Source organism: Silene latifolia, chromosome 11, assembly GCF_048544455.1.
Source record: "Silene latifolia isolate original U9 population chromosome 11, ASM4854445v1, whole genome shotgun sequence".
Taxonomy (NCBI): Eukaryota; Viridiplantae; Streptophyta; class Magnoliopsida; order Caryophyllales; family Caryophyllaceae; genus Silene; species Silene latifolia.
Genome location: NC_133536.1, coordinates 167,301,244 through 167,318,177, shown reverse-complemented (window position 1 = coordinate 167,318,177; position 16,934 = coordinate 167,301,244). Strand labels below are relative to the sequence as shown.

At 39.4% G+C, this 16,934-nt stretch overlaps 1 non-coding gene across 1 annotated transcript; it reads right to left on the bottom strand.

Moving 5' to 3' along the window:
* Positions 1-7,198: 7,198 nt before the first annotated feature.
* Positions 7,199-7,300, bottom strand: LOC141615978 (small nucleolar RNA R71). The gene has a single exon (XR_012530360.1). It is a non-coding gene; the product is annotated as a small nucleolar RNA R71 (small nucleolar RNA).
* Positions 7,301-16,934: the final 9,634 nt, after the last annotated feature.

Here is a 16,934-nt window from a genome sequence, read left to right as displayed (position 1 = left end):
GGGTAGTCCTCCGGCACTTGAACGTACACCCATCGCCGTTGCCAGTCTTTGCAAGAAGTAAGCTTGTTCACGGAGATATAGCCACCTCCGTCGCACGCTGTACCACCCCACTTTACCGGCAATTGACGGCCGTAGATGATGAAGGCGGCGGAATAAGTTGGTGTCGGGATCTCCCCCTAAAAAGACAAAGCCACACAAAGCCAACTATCGTCCTCATGGCGGCGGATGTAGTTGGGCCACGGCGACGTTCATAGCTTTGATGATGGCCATGACATATTTATTCAGAGGAAACCGCAGCCCATACTCCGGTGCACGATATACACGCCGGTGTGACCCGGTGGAGGGCAACAGAGACCACCCGACCCTTCTTAGGGATAACGATCTTGTACCCCTCACCGAGGGAGAAATGGCCTCCGAAAAATGTCTCGCCGGAACAAGCGGCGAACTTATGGGACCAAGCACGGGTAAGACCGGTCGTGCGGGGCTCGCCATGATCCGGGATAGACAGACCTCCCACCATCGAAGGAGTCCTCTCATCCTCATCAAGCATCGTCATCCTCATCCTCCCTTTCCTCCAAAATTGGTGGATCGACAACGGGAGAAGGAGACCTAGGGCCCCCAAACCTTATCGGGATGGCGTCTAGTATCCCCTCCCCATCAAGACGCGACGGGGAACCCTCCGCGCGTGAAGTGCTAGTTCCGGCGTCGTGAGAAGACATAATAGCAATAATTATTTAACAAAATAAAAAGTGAAGAAATTTGTTTGTTTACCTTGAAGAAAAACACTCGCCGGGGTAACAACTCTGAAAATTAGAGGACAAGGAAGCCCTTGAGAGTTTAGAGAGAAGAAAAATTTTGGAGAATGAAATTGGTGGCCAATTTCACGGAATAACTGCCCTATTTATAGGGAAAAGCCCATAAAGAAGGACCAATCAGCAAACAGCCCATGAAGCGTCAACCAATCAGCGTGCAGACACGTGTCGGACATGCAACCACGGGATGTCAATCGTTGCAACAGTTAGACGTCAATCAATGCAACAGTGACCAAGCGTCTTCAACACGCCCATTCATATCTCTCCGCCTATTCACCTTCCTCAACAAATTCTCAAGCATCTGTTCTCCGCCGGCCACATGATCAACCAAGCTAAGTAAGTAGCGGCCGGGGCAATCAAAAACAACCGGCACTCTCAACCCTGGTCTCGGCAAGCGTCACTTTCTTTTTCCACATCGGATGCCCTTTACACATCCATGTGGAGGGGGGATATGGCACGGCCTAAGAAAAACCAGGCCGAGGTAAAAGAAGCCGCCGCAGAAGAAGCCGATGCAGAAATTTTTTTACAAATTACTTACGCAGAATTTACGCTCAAACGAACATCGGAGCCCATACCACGGCATAGACTACGCTGGGGGCAAATTGATGGGGCATATTCTGCACCGCTGACCAAGTCAACATATTGAGCAAGGTCAAAGATACCCACAGCAGGTCAACGACTTAGACCGCCTAGCCGATACAGCCCATCGGCCTGTCAGCCTGGGTCTCGGCATGGCAACCTGCCAGCCGGGACACATATCCGCGTACTCATATCCAAGACCCCTCGGCGGTGAATCAACAGGGCCCGCCGGCCTGCCATAGGTCCCTCGGCCGAGGGGTAGATCAGTCTTTCCACCTGCTAGCCACTTGGCCACTTGGCCACTACGTGACAAAAGGTAAAAGCCTATAAATACTCCTCAACCTTCATTGAGGAAAGGATCCACAACTTAACCTAAATACACTATTCATCTGGTAATATCTTCCTTATCTCTCTACAATACATACCTAGCCAAGTAACACAACTTAATCCTTTAAGTTTACTGACTTGAGCGTCGGAGTGAGTACGCTTGGCACAAAGCCAAGCCCTCAGTTCGTTCATTGTTGCAGGAGAGGCCGAGAGGAACGATAAAGACAAGAAGGGTTCAACTCAAGACATTATTCTACAAGCCACGGGTGGTAACAATACTTGCTCTGGATTTACACCCGGAACAATTTCTACACGAGAGAATTTCAGCACTTATCTTTTCTTGAAGATAAACTCAAGGTTTATCAAAACGGGTATAGTAAGAACCCGGATGGCTTTAATTTGTCACATCTGAACATTTCATGTCAACTTTCTTAGTTTGCCAAAAATACACGGCAATCTTTAATAATAATTGGATATATCTCAATAATTTCACTTATCACATGCCATAATTTAGTTGACTATATTCATCATGCTAATCCTTTAGCAATACTTGTATCAGTAAATCTCATTAAAAATTTATATCCGGCCAGATAAATGATGTGACATCTGACATAGGACACAATAAGTGTCTCATATATGTAAGCAAGACTCATCAATATTCCAATAGGGAATATATTACTCTTTGAGTATTTTCATATGACTTTTCATGAAATATTCACTTTCATGAGATAGTTTCATTTCTTTCAATGAACAAATTTGGCTCAATAAGGCCACATGATTAAGCTCAATTAAGGCCTTTTTTTTTACTTGGCTCAATAAGGCCACATCATTAGGCTCAATTAAGGCCGCAACATTAGGCTTATCATAACACCATATTCTCGATCTCTGCTACAGACAGAGTCTTTATGAGATGTCAAATTCACTTTAAGGAATGGATCAAATTTCATATCTCATTATACTGTTCAACTTCAGGTGAACAAGAACCAATTAGCAAATAAATTTGCCTTTTATAAAGATCGCTTTAAATTGAACAGCGGCTCATATATACTCATAGACGTGGACTTCTGGCCACTTACACTTGAATATATTATACTGATGAGACGGTGTTAAATTATTACACACCTTTCAAACTTTGAACTTCAGGCAAAGTCATAATATAGACATATCTCTCATCTTTATAATATAAATCTTTTGAAATACAGAGCCAAAAAAACATATAAATTCAATAAAAATTGTACGAGAAAAACGTACCTTTTAACTTGAACTCACCAGCTAGGCATAGTATATCCCAAGCTCTTGATTATTCACGAGCTTATTCTTGTACTAACTAATACTTGAAGATTACCCAAAGACTTAAACCCTTAATGCATCAGTCATTGCTGATTTCATATACCATTATAAAAACCCTCCGAATGGACTAGAGGTTCGAAATATATTAATTCACTTAAAGGACAATAATTTCGTAAAATAAGTGTATTCATTAACTATAATTTACAAATTGCTTATGTATAACAGATAAATTAATGACCCATTCTGTACACTCACAGTATAAGATCACACGATTTGCATTATTAATAACTTTATTTGTCCACTAAATAGATAAGATTGTTACCAAATTTTCTTCCGTTAACATAATTAGGATGAGAGTTGGTGGTAATATATGGAAAGACTAAGTTGTAATGCATGCCTTTATACAAATATAACATCATACAAATAAAACAAGTGAGAGTCACGATTTACATAAACAAGCGAGAGTCATGGGTAATCCACATATGTAAGGAATAAAAGACGTATGATTATTTTTACTATTTACTAATAATTGAAAGTCCCAAACTGTATTGAGATAGATCAACAATATAGTCAAGATAATTGCAATGATATACCCTCTAAATGAAGTAACCACAACCCATGATTATTATTACTAAGTATTTTATTCACTTTTTTTTTCCCGGATGTCATCAGATTTCAATAAAGAAATATGAAATATAACGAAAACATACCTTGATTAACGAGAAATAAAATAACAGGATCTGATATGAACCTCCTGATTATCAGATCTTAATAAACATGAATTATATACAAATTAAGAATGTAATTCCTTATCGCTCATTAGTTGAGACTCGTGCTGATAACGTGTTGTAAAATAAAGACAAGAGATTATAGAGAGAAAGTTAGAGAGAATGGAGGGAGACAGAACTGTCTATTATTCCATCATGAGGGGATATATATACACATACAATGGGGGTAAAGTTTCCATAAGATAATACTCTCTAGAATATTCTAAGATATGGACATCCATATAATATTATTCCATAATATTTCATAACATACTCTTTATTGTTTAGTTATTTAGTTTCGTTTAAAATTAGTTACTTTATCAATTCCCAAACCGAAAAATTGTGACTTGCATTAAACTAGAATAGACACCACAACAACCACCTTAACACAATCGTCATTGTGGACGGATACTTGACCTACCACTGGTTGCTTACATTTGTATTTTTACTTGTTTGATTAAGACCCGTGACAAATCCTATATAAGAAGGGTGTTGTTGCCAGAGACCGTGTTGTTTGTTTGAGTTTTGTTAGTTTATTTTAGTTTGTGCCTTAGTCTTGAGAAACCTTGGGTCCTTAAGAACATTTTTCATATTCTTCATTAGCGTGTGTATTACAGGTGATCATTTGCGGGCTTGGGCCGGATATGGATAGAGGTGGCAATCGGGTCAGTCGGGTCGGGTTTGGGTCGGGTCACGTCGGGTCGGGTCATATCGGGTTCGGGTCATATCGGGTCAGCATACCCTTTCGGGTCGAGTCGGGTCGGGTTCGGGTCGTTATCGGGTCGGGTCATTTCGGGTCAAATGATGTATCGGGTCGGGTCGGGTTTGGGTCGGGTCATTATCGGGTCCGGTAACTTAATCGCATTATTATAATTTTTTACCATTAAATTTAGTTTTTAACCTATTATTTGGTTTAATTAATCCATTACTAAGTTAAACATATCAATCTAAACACAAAATCACTTTCATTTTGATCAAAATTAAGCTTAATAATTGTCGGGTCATCAATTTAATCGGGTCAGTATCGGGTCGGGTCAATATCGGGTCGGGTCTGGGTCGGGTTCGGGTCACTGATAATCGGGTCGTGTCGGGTTACGGGTCGTCATCGGGTCGGGTCGGGTCGGTTTCGGGTCACAATATTTCCGGGTTCGGGTCGGGTCGGGTTTGCTCGGGTTCGGGTCGGGTCACTCGGGTCGGGTCAGACTTGCCAGCTCTAGATATGGACTGGCTTACACTTGAAAAAATTATCTGACGGGCCTAATTTTGTTGCCCGTGTCCATTATAGAAGGCCAAGTTTAATTGTCCAAGGCCGCCCATTTTTAATAGGCGGGCCGACCCGCGAGCTCGTGGGCTCAAAATTAAAACAAAAAATATGTTGTCAATTTAAACAAAACTATCTACAACCAAGATTAAAGTAGGTTTATAAATTTTTTTTTGGGCTCGACCTCGTTTCACTTAACTTTACGTAAAAATAATAATTAGTTTTTAGTTATATACATTTTTTTATGTTATTGTTGTTGTCATGTATAGAAAAATAGGAAAATATTTTTTAAAGCGGGCCTAGTGGGCCGGCCCATGGGCATTTTTCATTGTCCATACCCGCTCATTAATTTTGGCGGGCCTATTTTTGTTGTCCGTGACTTTAAATAGCGGGCCGGGTGGGCGGGACTAAACGCGCCGACCCGCACTTGAACAGCTCTAGTGTGTATGCCAATGCGAGTTTCCAACAACGAGCACTTGTCAATCGATCCCGAGATGGAAAGGACATTCCGCAAGCTACACAATATCTTCAAAACCTTAGACAAAGATTCTAAATCGGATTTGGTTTCTACAACAAATGGACCTTGTTCTTTGTTGAAGGGATAATTAGTAGTAACTAGTTTTCGCCCCGTGCACCAAAATTGCACGGGTTCATTTTATAATTCTAATAGTCACGCTAGTCGATGCCTTTGATCAGGGTTCAATCCCGTCAGTATTAAAACCATTCTCATAACTCTCTTTACTATTTAGTATTTTAAAGTTTCTCGAGTAATAGAGATATAGTATATGGGTATTTTATACCACATTAGATAGTTTCATAATTCATGAAGAATTGCAACAAAGGTGTTAATTTATATGTTATTAAATTCATTCAATAAAAGTGTTTGATGTAACTAATACATATAACAATAACACAAATAAAAAAATTAACTTAAAATATTACTTAAAATAAATTGCAACAAATAAATTAATCCGTTTTTATTTAATCAGTTTACTTTTAAATTATCCAAGATCTTAATTTTTCTTACTATAATTTTCATTTAATATATTAACTTATATATTTAGCTATTTGTATACTTTTCATTTTAATCGATGAAAATAAACATAGGTATACACTTTATTGATGTAAATTTTGCGACCAGTGGAATGGAATAAGAAAGGAGGAGAGAAATTAAATAGCTTAATAATAGTGGGAAAGATGGTGGGGCCCTTTATTTTTTATTCCCTAAAATTTAGGGACCAATAAGAAGCTTCCATAGGTGTTGTTTGGTTGCCCTCTTAAATCATGTGAAGTAGAAATTCCCATAAATTGCTTAAATATGATGTTGTTTGGTTGCCCATTTCATGGGAATTAGAACTTACCAATGAACTTCAATTCCTCCATAAAGTAGGAAGTTGCTTACCTAGCCCCCCTTGGTAAGTGCAACTTCTCACATGAATTCATTTCCCACATGACAACCGAACAACATTTTTACAATTCACATGAATTACAAATTCACATGAACTTAACTTCCTAGGAACTTTATCTTCCCATAGTGAACCAAACAACCCCTAAATGTTCCGGCTTTTATAGTATAGAGATATAGTGGTTGATAATGTAGAATATGCGAAAATTGTGGATGCAAATTTGTCGGAAATTGAAGGAGTGGGAGATTTTATTAACCCTTTTTGTGATCAAGGAGTTGAGGCAAACCAAAATAACACCGAACATCTTACAAATCACCCAAATCCCTCCCCTCACCCCCCATTTGTAAATCCACCTCTCACAAATCAATCAAGAATGCCTATGTGTTTTCTGCACACTCAATGCCAATGGAGAATACCCTTCCAAATGGCTTACCTCTTCCCGCCAATCTAACCGGAAACTTCATTGCAAAAACCGCCTTTATACAACTTGTTGAGAGAAACCAATTTGAGGGTTTGCCAAGTGAAGATCCACACCAGCATATTGAAAACATTGGTGAATACTATGATGTCGCAGCTCAAACTGGAGTCAAACACGACAAAATTTGATGTGTCCTCTTACCATTCCACCTCATTAGTGGTGCAAAGCGATGGTTGAAAATTTTGAACAAAACAGCTTTGGGAATTGACACATGGAAGAAGTTAGCCTTAGGTTTTTTTAGCAAAAGCTCTATCCACCCTAGATGACCAACATGTCGAGAGCTCAAAATTACTGATTTTAGACAATTCAGTGAAGAAACCCTTTATGAATGATTGAGAGAGATTTAAAGTAATTGTGAGATCATGCCCTTATCATGGGTTGGCCGAATGGCTTCTTATCCAACAATTTTGTAATGGTCTATATGAAGATTCTAGGGGTGTACTTTATATGGGTTCAAATGGGCTATTTAGCGAAGTTGATGATTACCAATCACGGGGCAAGCTAGAGAAAATGGCGATGAATAACTCGCAATATCGCAGACCAAGAATAGCCATCAAGGAATGGAAGAGACGGTATAAATTTCATCCCTCAACTAAGTGCCGACTTTGGTATGAGCACTCTGGAGAATATGAACCAAAAGTTCCAGGAGCATGTAGAACAAGTTCACCAAGCTTATAAATCATCTAATCAACCTTCTATAAAACAAGTTAACGCCATAGTAATGACATCTTGAAGAGTTAGGAACGATAAAGATCTAAGAGGGGGAGGGGGTGAATTAGGTGTACCGTTTTAAATTTTTTTCTTAACTTAGTTACTTGATAACTTAAGTAAAGAACTTTGAAGTACAAACCTTGTAAAACTTAATAGAATATAAGGCTCTGTTTGGTAAGACATTTCAGGTACCTGATTTGGTCAAAGTAGCTTATTTGACCAAAATTTCAGGTACCTTATTTTTTTGTAAGCGTTTGGCAAATAGCTTATTTAACCAAATAAGTACTGAAATGAAATCTTTACCTAGAGTAGCATTTGAGATTTCAGGTACCTGATTTGGTTTGATTTTCCCTTTCTACCCCTTAAATTTATACAATTAAATAATTATCATATCCTTTTACGTAATTTCATCAAAATCAGTTACCTTTTCAGTTAGTTTGCCAAACATTTTTTTATATAATCAGCTTCTCTATCGGGTCTTAATTTTCAGCTACCTTATCAGCTACCTTTTCAGGTTTTAGTTACCTTTTCAGTTTTCAGCTACCTTTTTAGATTTCAGCTACTTTTTTAGTTAGTTTTGCCAAACAGAGCCTAAGTTCACAAGATGGTACAGCCGTTTTATGTCACAGTATAGCTGACTGTGACACAGAACTTGACTAGATATAAACGAGAAATAGCAAAGTGAAAGAACGTAAAAGTAAATGAACAAACAAACGACATTTAAAAAATTGGTTCAGCCTTTACTCCGAGGCCTACCGTTATTTTATCCCTTGTTTAGAAATTTACTCAAACTTACTAAACCCCTTACAATGAAAATAACTCGCCAACCTACTCCGATTGCACTCAAACTTAAAGCTACTCCACTTCAAGAGTTTATGGGTTCTATCTCAAGGTGTACATAATCTTTGAATCTCAAGAGTTCACTTGATGAACATGGAGATTACAATTAAGTCTTAACACTAGAATCATGGAACAAACTCATTATGTCACAGTACATCGAACTGATACTTAGAAGTTTACAGCTTTTCGAAAACAAATGAAGACTTTAAAATCTGAAAAAAGTTTTGCAAACACTTGAAGAACAAAGCTTTAAATGCACAAATGATTTGCAAGGTTTTAAAATAAATGCTTTGGAAAGTCTTAAGAAATAAATGAGAATAAGACACTCTATTTATAATGGATTTGATCTCAAGTAAGTACAACTTAGGTAAATTAAATCCAATATAAAATTAGTAGCCTTTGAATGACGGTAAGTGTTAGACTTTAGGATTGGGGCTTAAGTTATCGATAGAAATAAGAAAATTTAGGTCAAAACACTCAGCATGTGACATTTTATCAAAATGGCAAAAAACTTTTCTAGCTTTAAAAATTTGACAAGTTCAACTTACTATTTCGGTAAAAGGTAAATGCACAAATCTAAAGATTTAATCAATGTGGATTTGTGACATAAAATTTCAGATTTGTTTTCAAACTTTGAAGATTCAAATATTAAGGTTTGAAATTTGTGAATTTAACACTTAAACATTTCGAGTAAAAATATCCTTCATACGGTAGTATCAGAAACCACAGTGCAATGCACTGTTGCATGGTTTTGCGGTTACTTGACACAAGTGAGAGTGTTACACTTACTCTTACAATTTTCGACTAAGGCTAGGATAATATCATTGTCTTGACTTCTTGATTACTTTATCTTGATCTCTTGAGCCATCATTGAGAGTCCATTTGATTGCTTCAATCACGAAGCATTTTCAACTAAAAGCAAACAATCAAATAACAAAGGGACTTGGCATCATCAACCAAATGTGTTCTACAAAATTCCCCCTTTGATAATGACAAGTCCAAACATGTGTGATATTACCCCTTAGCCCTTCGTTAGTCGGTCTTTGGTCATTTCAACATATACATAATTTATAAACATGATCAAGGTATTCGAAGGGTGCAACATGCTTGGCTAAAGTAGAACATCTAATCATGGTAGCTAAGACATAAATATGGTGAACATTAGCCTAAGAGTTAAGAGATGACACATAGGCACATTTTGAACTACTTCCCCCTCTTGACATCATCATCAAGGAGGGATAAAACATGTCCAAATTTAGCGGCACGATTTAAAACACATACAAATATTGTTCAAGCAAGATAAAAAAACATCCAAAAGTGCATAAGAGTTTTAAAAGACAAAGAGCCAAATTAGGATAGGGGATAAAAGGATGAGGTATGCAAGAGCTTAAGCCATGGATTTTGGCTTCTTATCATCAAGACGTTCAAAGAGATCCTCGTTCATGGTATGAAGATCAGCTACTTCATCCCTTAGCTTGCCATTTTCCTTGATCAAGTGATTAACGAGCCCCACAAGTTGATCCAATTTTGCAAGAACCACCCCCTGTTCAACAGTAGACCCTACCGTAGCACCACCTCCTATTTGATTCTTCCGCATCAATTTCCCATTCCTTATTTCCATATTCATCCGAGAGAGAAGACCCGGAGTCATTTCATCACTCAACTTCTCAATTGCAGGACTTCCCTTCATTACCAACCCCTTTTTCACAAAGATAATGGAGAGCCACATATCATAAGGCACCACGCCATTTTTGTCGAAATTGCCGTTTTGAAATTCAGTGGAGATCTCATGAATGCGGTGAAACATAAAACGTGGAAGGTTAATTGGTTTGTGTTTGATGATATGTTGGTTTGTGTTTGATGATATGGTGAATAAGGAGCATGTCAAGAAGAGAGCATCTCCCCCGATTGTTGTTGCTAGGTACAAGGTTGCGGAAGACAAGGTTAAAGATAAACCTAACGGGTGCGGATAATTCGAGAGCATAGATGTTGGTTGGGCCGTTGTCGTCATGAGGTCGAAGAACCTTCATGACTTGCGTAGATGTGACCTCATCAATTTTACCCCAGTCACGTTTGGGGTAAGAGGTAAGCCCGACATCACACACTTCAAGGTGGGCAACAAGTTTGTCAATTGTTAAGATAAAGGGTTTTTGATTAATGTAGGCTGAAAGGGTTCCAGATGCAACATCGCCTTTGACTGTTGCATAGAACTGAACGATCTCGGACAAATACATAGGACTATATTTGTCCAAGAGATTCACCCAATCCTGTGCATACATGGCTTCTTTGAAGTATTTGAAGGCAAGAGAAGTATCATACCAAGATTTTTTGTATATCCTTCCACTGTGAAAGCAACAGACCAGCATACCGTGACATAGCTTTAGTACCTCCTCCGGAAGATCAAGTGAGTTAAGATGATTAAGGACATCATTCTTGAATGATTCTCCAAAGGGTGCAACAACCAGATCCGTGCATGTGTTAAGTGAAACTTTGGCATCAATGATGTCATCTTCATTTGCCACACCTTCCTCTAGACCGGTTATGGTTCGTGGATATCGAGGCTTCTTTAGATCCGAGTTTTTGACCCAAATCCTTTCTTTCTTTTGTCGCCGGTTTTGGGTTTAGGAGGAGATGATTCAGGTGTTAAATCACCATCATCACCAAATATTTCCACCATTTTTCTCTTAGACCGGGTTCTAGAGGCCGGTTTTGAGAATAATGAGTCAAACCCATCATCAAACACTTGCTCGGAATCCCCTTGATCTTCAACATTGATGATTTCTTCAACATGTTGCATCAATATTTGGGGGTTCATCAATTTTTTCAACATCGTGACCGATTTCTTTTTCTTCAATGTCATCAATTTTCTCCTTTTCTTTATTAGCTTCAAGTTCATCACCTTTCTCATCATTTTCTTTTGATTTTTCCTCTTTTTCTATCAATTCTTTCTCTTTTTCATTAGAGTCTCCCTCATTTTCTTTTGATTCTTCCTCATTTTCTTTTGATTTCCCCTCTTCAAGTTCCCCCTCTTTCTTTTCACTTGAATGTCTCTTTTTCTCCTTTCCGGCCTTTTTCTTTCGACTTCACAATTCCATCCTCTTTTTCAATTATTTCAACTTTCTTAGATTCCATGCATGGTAGCGGGTTCCTCCTTATCAGTATCAAAGTCAACCTTGGCATCCAACTGTAGCGAGATTGGAGGTTTCCTACCATGACCTCTCTGCCTCGACCACCACCTTTTTTGGCAGTTGTTTTCTTTCGTGCAACAGTGGTCTTGGCAGTAGCAGGAATGACTTCATCGGTTTTGGCAACGGATTTGGGAGGCATTTTTCTTTTTGCAATGTATTTTGGATTGAAATTGTTTTGTAAGTTGGACAACTTCGTTGGAGTATTTTGGTTTTGTAGACATGTGAATTATTGTAAAGGGAAGGGGTTTTTTGACGGTTTGGGATTTCAAAAAAGGAAGTTGATGGGAGGTTTTATTTAGTGGATAATAGGAAGTTAATGTGGGCATATGAGAGGTAATAGTGGGGTTGGTGTGGTTAGCTAGGAGAGTGTAATGATAGTGGACGGTTGACTGTTGTATGATGCGTGTATTTTATATAAGGCTTTTATCTCATTTTTACACGCATTTCTGTGTTATTTACGTGGCATCTAGCTACAAATGCCCCCGAATAGTCTACTTTGGTTTGTCTTGTGTAAATTGCAGGTACAGACCAGAAAGGAGCAAAATCAAGCCTAAACTTGTCCTAATCACATGCATTTTGGAGAATAAGGAATCGGAGCCCGAAATCTTATCACTTAGAGATGCGTGAAGTAGCCTCGGAAGGTGCCAAGGAGTCCACACGTGCTAATATAGCTCGGTCGACCAATTTGGCTGCCCTTTATGGTCGATCGAATGCTTTTTCCATCAAGAATCATTCGATCGAGCTTTGCTGTTACTCGATCGAGATAGCTCTTACAAGGAGTACTCGATCGAACTCCATTTTCGTTCGATCGAGAGGAATTTCAAGACTTGTCCTCGATCGAGTGGTTTGATGTGATTCATAATTGCGCACATTTAGTCTCCTAATTGAGCCCATTTTGCATACTATTATAGCATTCCATAGCCATTTTATCCGTTAAATGCTTTCTATTTTGCTTTCCTAGTGCATTTCGTATGTTTTGTAGGAAAGAAGATAATTAGGCGGAAATTCCCGTCTCCCGTCCATATTTAGAAGCTTTTTGACGATATTAGATGGACTAGTATGAGGAGGAGGCAAGAATGATGACAAAGGTGTAGATACCGAGTATCTGCTGAGACTCCAACAAACACCCGATGATTATCGGACTACAACATGCTTTGGAATCCCGGCGTTTGATCGACAGTTTGTGTACAACTTTACATCGGAAAACTTAAAATGATTTCGAAAATAAAACATTTCAAAACATTTCAAAAATACCTGGAGTGTTTAATGCACGACGACGGGGTCGCAATTACACTAACTAGAGTCAAAACCGGCACCGGACCAAAAACCGACTAAAAAATTCAAATCCCGACTCCAACAACGAGTCAAACCGAGTCAACCACAAAAAACCAAACATTTCAAACCTTCTACCTTATGTTTTCCCGGATTCGTGTTGGTCAAGTACCAAACATGTGACTACAAAACCTAGGATAGAACAAATCATGATTGCGTTTGTTGTGAAAGTGACAACACAACTCGAAGAACCGCGACGTGGCTCGCGCCTCTTTGAGCAGCCCAAGTGGCCACGTCGCTCAAAACTCAAACAACCACTCATTCTCCTATAAATACCCCTCAAATGCCACCCATTTGAGACTTACGCGAGTGTCCGCCCCCTCTTTTCACACTTAAAATTCTCGACTCGACTTCTTAAGTCACAACCCGACGCGTATTTACGACCTTCCGATCGTAAACACGAGCCTTACACATTGTTTGGTACCGTCATCGTGCATTAAATCACTTGGCCGACCACTTCGACCACTACACCATCACTAAACATTAAAACACCCTTTTTACTTACCAAAACGGTTTTAAACCGAGTTTTTTCCGATCAAACGAGGTGTTACACTTACGTCGGTCACTCGCCATAACCAAACATGTAAGTATGAGGGTGTAAAAATCCTCTTTTATTATGTTTTCATTTGTTTCATGACTATAACATGCTAAAACATGCATAACATGAACCAAAACATGGACTAAACGAGCCAAAACTGATTTTTGGTCTGAGGCAGAAGCCCCTTAGGTCGCCAACTGGCCCACGCCTAAATGGGGTGCTCAGACCAGAGATCAACCGTGTTTGTTCTCGTCACTTCCCTTTAATCAACTTTCATATTTGTAATCGGTTTTCACCATTTCAAGTATTTTCGAACCCTTTATTTCATTTGTTTTAACCATAAAACATTTTTCACCCTTGGTTCCTCATACCATGACGGTTAAATCCGTGTTTTGGTGATAATATTTAGTTAATGACATTTAAAAGGTATTTTAAAGCCTTTTATTTCATTTCTTTGCATTTTCAAACAAACATATTAGTCACCAACACAAAGTCATCCTCGGTTCTACATACCATGCCGGATTTTAACCCGGGTACGATGATGAGTATCGACTAATTACATTCAAATGAACTTAAGACAATTAGTCCATAATCATTTTCAAAACTATTCATGTCAAGTTTGTCAAATCGAACCTGACACCGAATATTTTCAAAATAATGATGATTATTCGAGTCTAGTTCTTCAAATCAATAAATGCGGTCTAAACGACCCCTTCAAATCAAACCGGGTTCAAATACCCATTTTCAACACGTTTTATAACGTTTCCTAAAAGGTCAGAACACGGCACATAAACCGTGGGCTAACCCGCGCCTAAACAGGCTCCCCATTTCTCATTTTCAAAACCAGAGGGAGACCCTTTGTATCGCCGGCTGGCTCGCGCCTCATATAGCCACCTGATACAGGGTCTGTTCCCTTCCAGCATTAGTCTAGGGCGATCCCGACTCCGGTTAACAGGGGATATAGGACGGATCAGATGACTATTCAAAACCATATTTACAAAATCCCTTTTACTAAGACAAATGGATCATGTTATGCACCCTAAACCTAATACGGTAAATGGATGTTTAATTTCCGTCTTGCATGCAAATCAATCATTAATCCAACTCGACATCTTATCTTTGATACTTGGATTAAATCAACCGACTTAGAAAGCTCTCACATGTTAGGTTTAAATCATTGGATGCGCATTCATGCATTTAAACCGTTTTATCAACTTTTGCATTCAACCAATCAAGATCCATCAGTAGAGGCCGCTAAACGCGGGCGGGATTGGGTGTCTGATTAAAGGGCTTCCCAATACGTACCTTCACCTCTTACTCAGAAACTTTGGATAGTAGACGACCTTATCCAGGGCGTACGAGAGTCATTCTAGAGATAAGATACTAAATAGGGACGATTTCCTTATCTTTAGTACCTATGTCAAACGCTGATTTGTGCTTCGATTTGACCGAGGTATAAAGTGGATTTTGAACGGGTTCCAGGCATCCCACAAATGCTTGGTGGCGACTCTGAACATCTCTAATCGTTCGAGACCCTTATCGAGATGAAACCGACTGATCTAAAACGATCCGGTAGAAAGCATTTTTACGCCGCCGAGCGTGGCTTTAAAAAAGACCGTTGTGCGTCCACAGATCGAAGTGGGCTCGCAGGTGGGCTGTGTCCACAGATTGGCGACTCCGATGGGGAAAACTAGGACACTTACGTCTTTGTGATCCTTAGATGGTGAGACTCGAACGAGGTCTTGGTTGGAATGCATTAATTGATATTACGGTCACGGTCGGGTTCCTAGTCCGGGCCCACAACCTAACCCTTTTCGACCAATTGGCTCGTCTCGTCGGCATGAGTTTTCTCATCCCCGCGTTTCGAATCCCGATTGAGTCAAGCATACCATTGACGTAACACATTTCTGTTTCGTCAAAGAGCTTTCATCACTTTTGAGCACGAGGCTAGGGCACCCTCCTTACACATTTTGTTTGGATTGGTATCCCTCTCGCAAATCGGGGTTTGATTGCTTGGTGTGTAACCCACCCTTTTAAGCCAAAACCCGAGTCAGCATGATGCATAATATAATGAAACTGTGAGTGCTTATGTGCTACTTGATCATAAGTCCTTCCGTGTCATTTTCAAACTTTCAAAAACAACTTTTTGCGCCGTTATAATGGCCATTTCAAATCTCGGTCTTTCGCCAACCGTTGCACGCCTTTCTAGGCCGTCGTAATGACGATTTTCAAACCCGGTTTTGTATAACCATTTCAACACGCCTTTCTAGGCCGTCGTAATGACGATTTCAAACCCGGTTTTGTATAACCATTTCAACATGCCTTTCTAGGCCGTCGTAATGACGATTTTCAAACCCGGTTATTATAACCATTTCAACACGCCTTTCTAGGCCGTCGTAATGACGATTTTCAAACCCAGTTTTGTATAACCATTTCAACACGCCTTTCTAGGCCGTCATAATGACGATTTTCAAACCCGGTTTTGTATAACCATTTCAACAAACCTTTCTAGGCCGTCGTAATGTTGATTTTCAAACCCGGTTTGTATAACCATTTCAACACGCCTTTCTACGCCGTCGTAATGACGATTTTCAAACCCGGTTTTGTATAACCATTTCAACACGCCTTTCTAGGCCGTCATAATGACAATTTTCAAACCCGATTTTGTATAACCATTTCAACACGCCTTTCTAGGCCGTCATAATGACAATTTTCAAACCCGGTTTTGTATAACCATTTCAACACGCCTTTCTAGGCTGTTGTAATGACCATTTTCAAACCCGGTTTTGTATAACCATTTCAACACGCCTTTGTAGGCCGTCATAGTGACGATTTTCAAACCCGGTTTTTATAACCATTTCAACACGCCTTTCTAGGCCATCGTAATGACGATTTTTAAACTCGGTTTTGTATAACCATTTCAAATCACCTGTTCACGCCGTTATAATCGCCGCGTCTAGACACGGATTTTAACCCGTTTCGCGCCGATACTGGCTCTTTCAAAACCCGAGAAAAGCACACACCCTTTTTCTCGAGACAGTTTCGAGATCCCGAGGACCATACACCGTCCCCGAGACCTCTTCAAACATTTTCAAACCCGATTTTCAAAACATACAATTTTGAATTTCAAAAACCGTCTTGGGAAACAATGCACTGTTTTCAGAGCCGATTCAAACTCAAACCGTCTTTTGCAAATAAACTTAAGACAGCCCTTTCAACTGATCAACTTGCGGAGATTTCTATCTTCGGTAGTCGTCCATTTAAGCGACAAATGAATCTTTTTGAAAATTTCTATTTTCGAAAACTTCAGTCCACCATTCCAATTCCGCCTCGTGTCTATCGAGTCAAAGCAAACGTACTTATGGGTCTTTACTTATGAGTCGTCTCACCACGAGACCCGTCCAA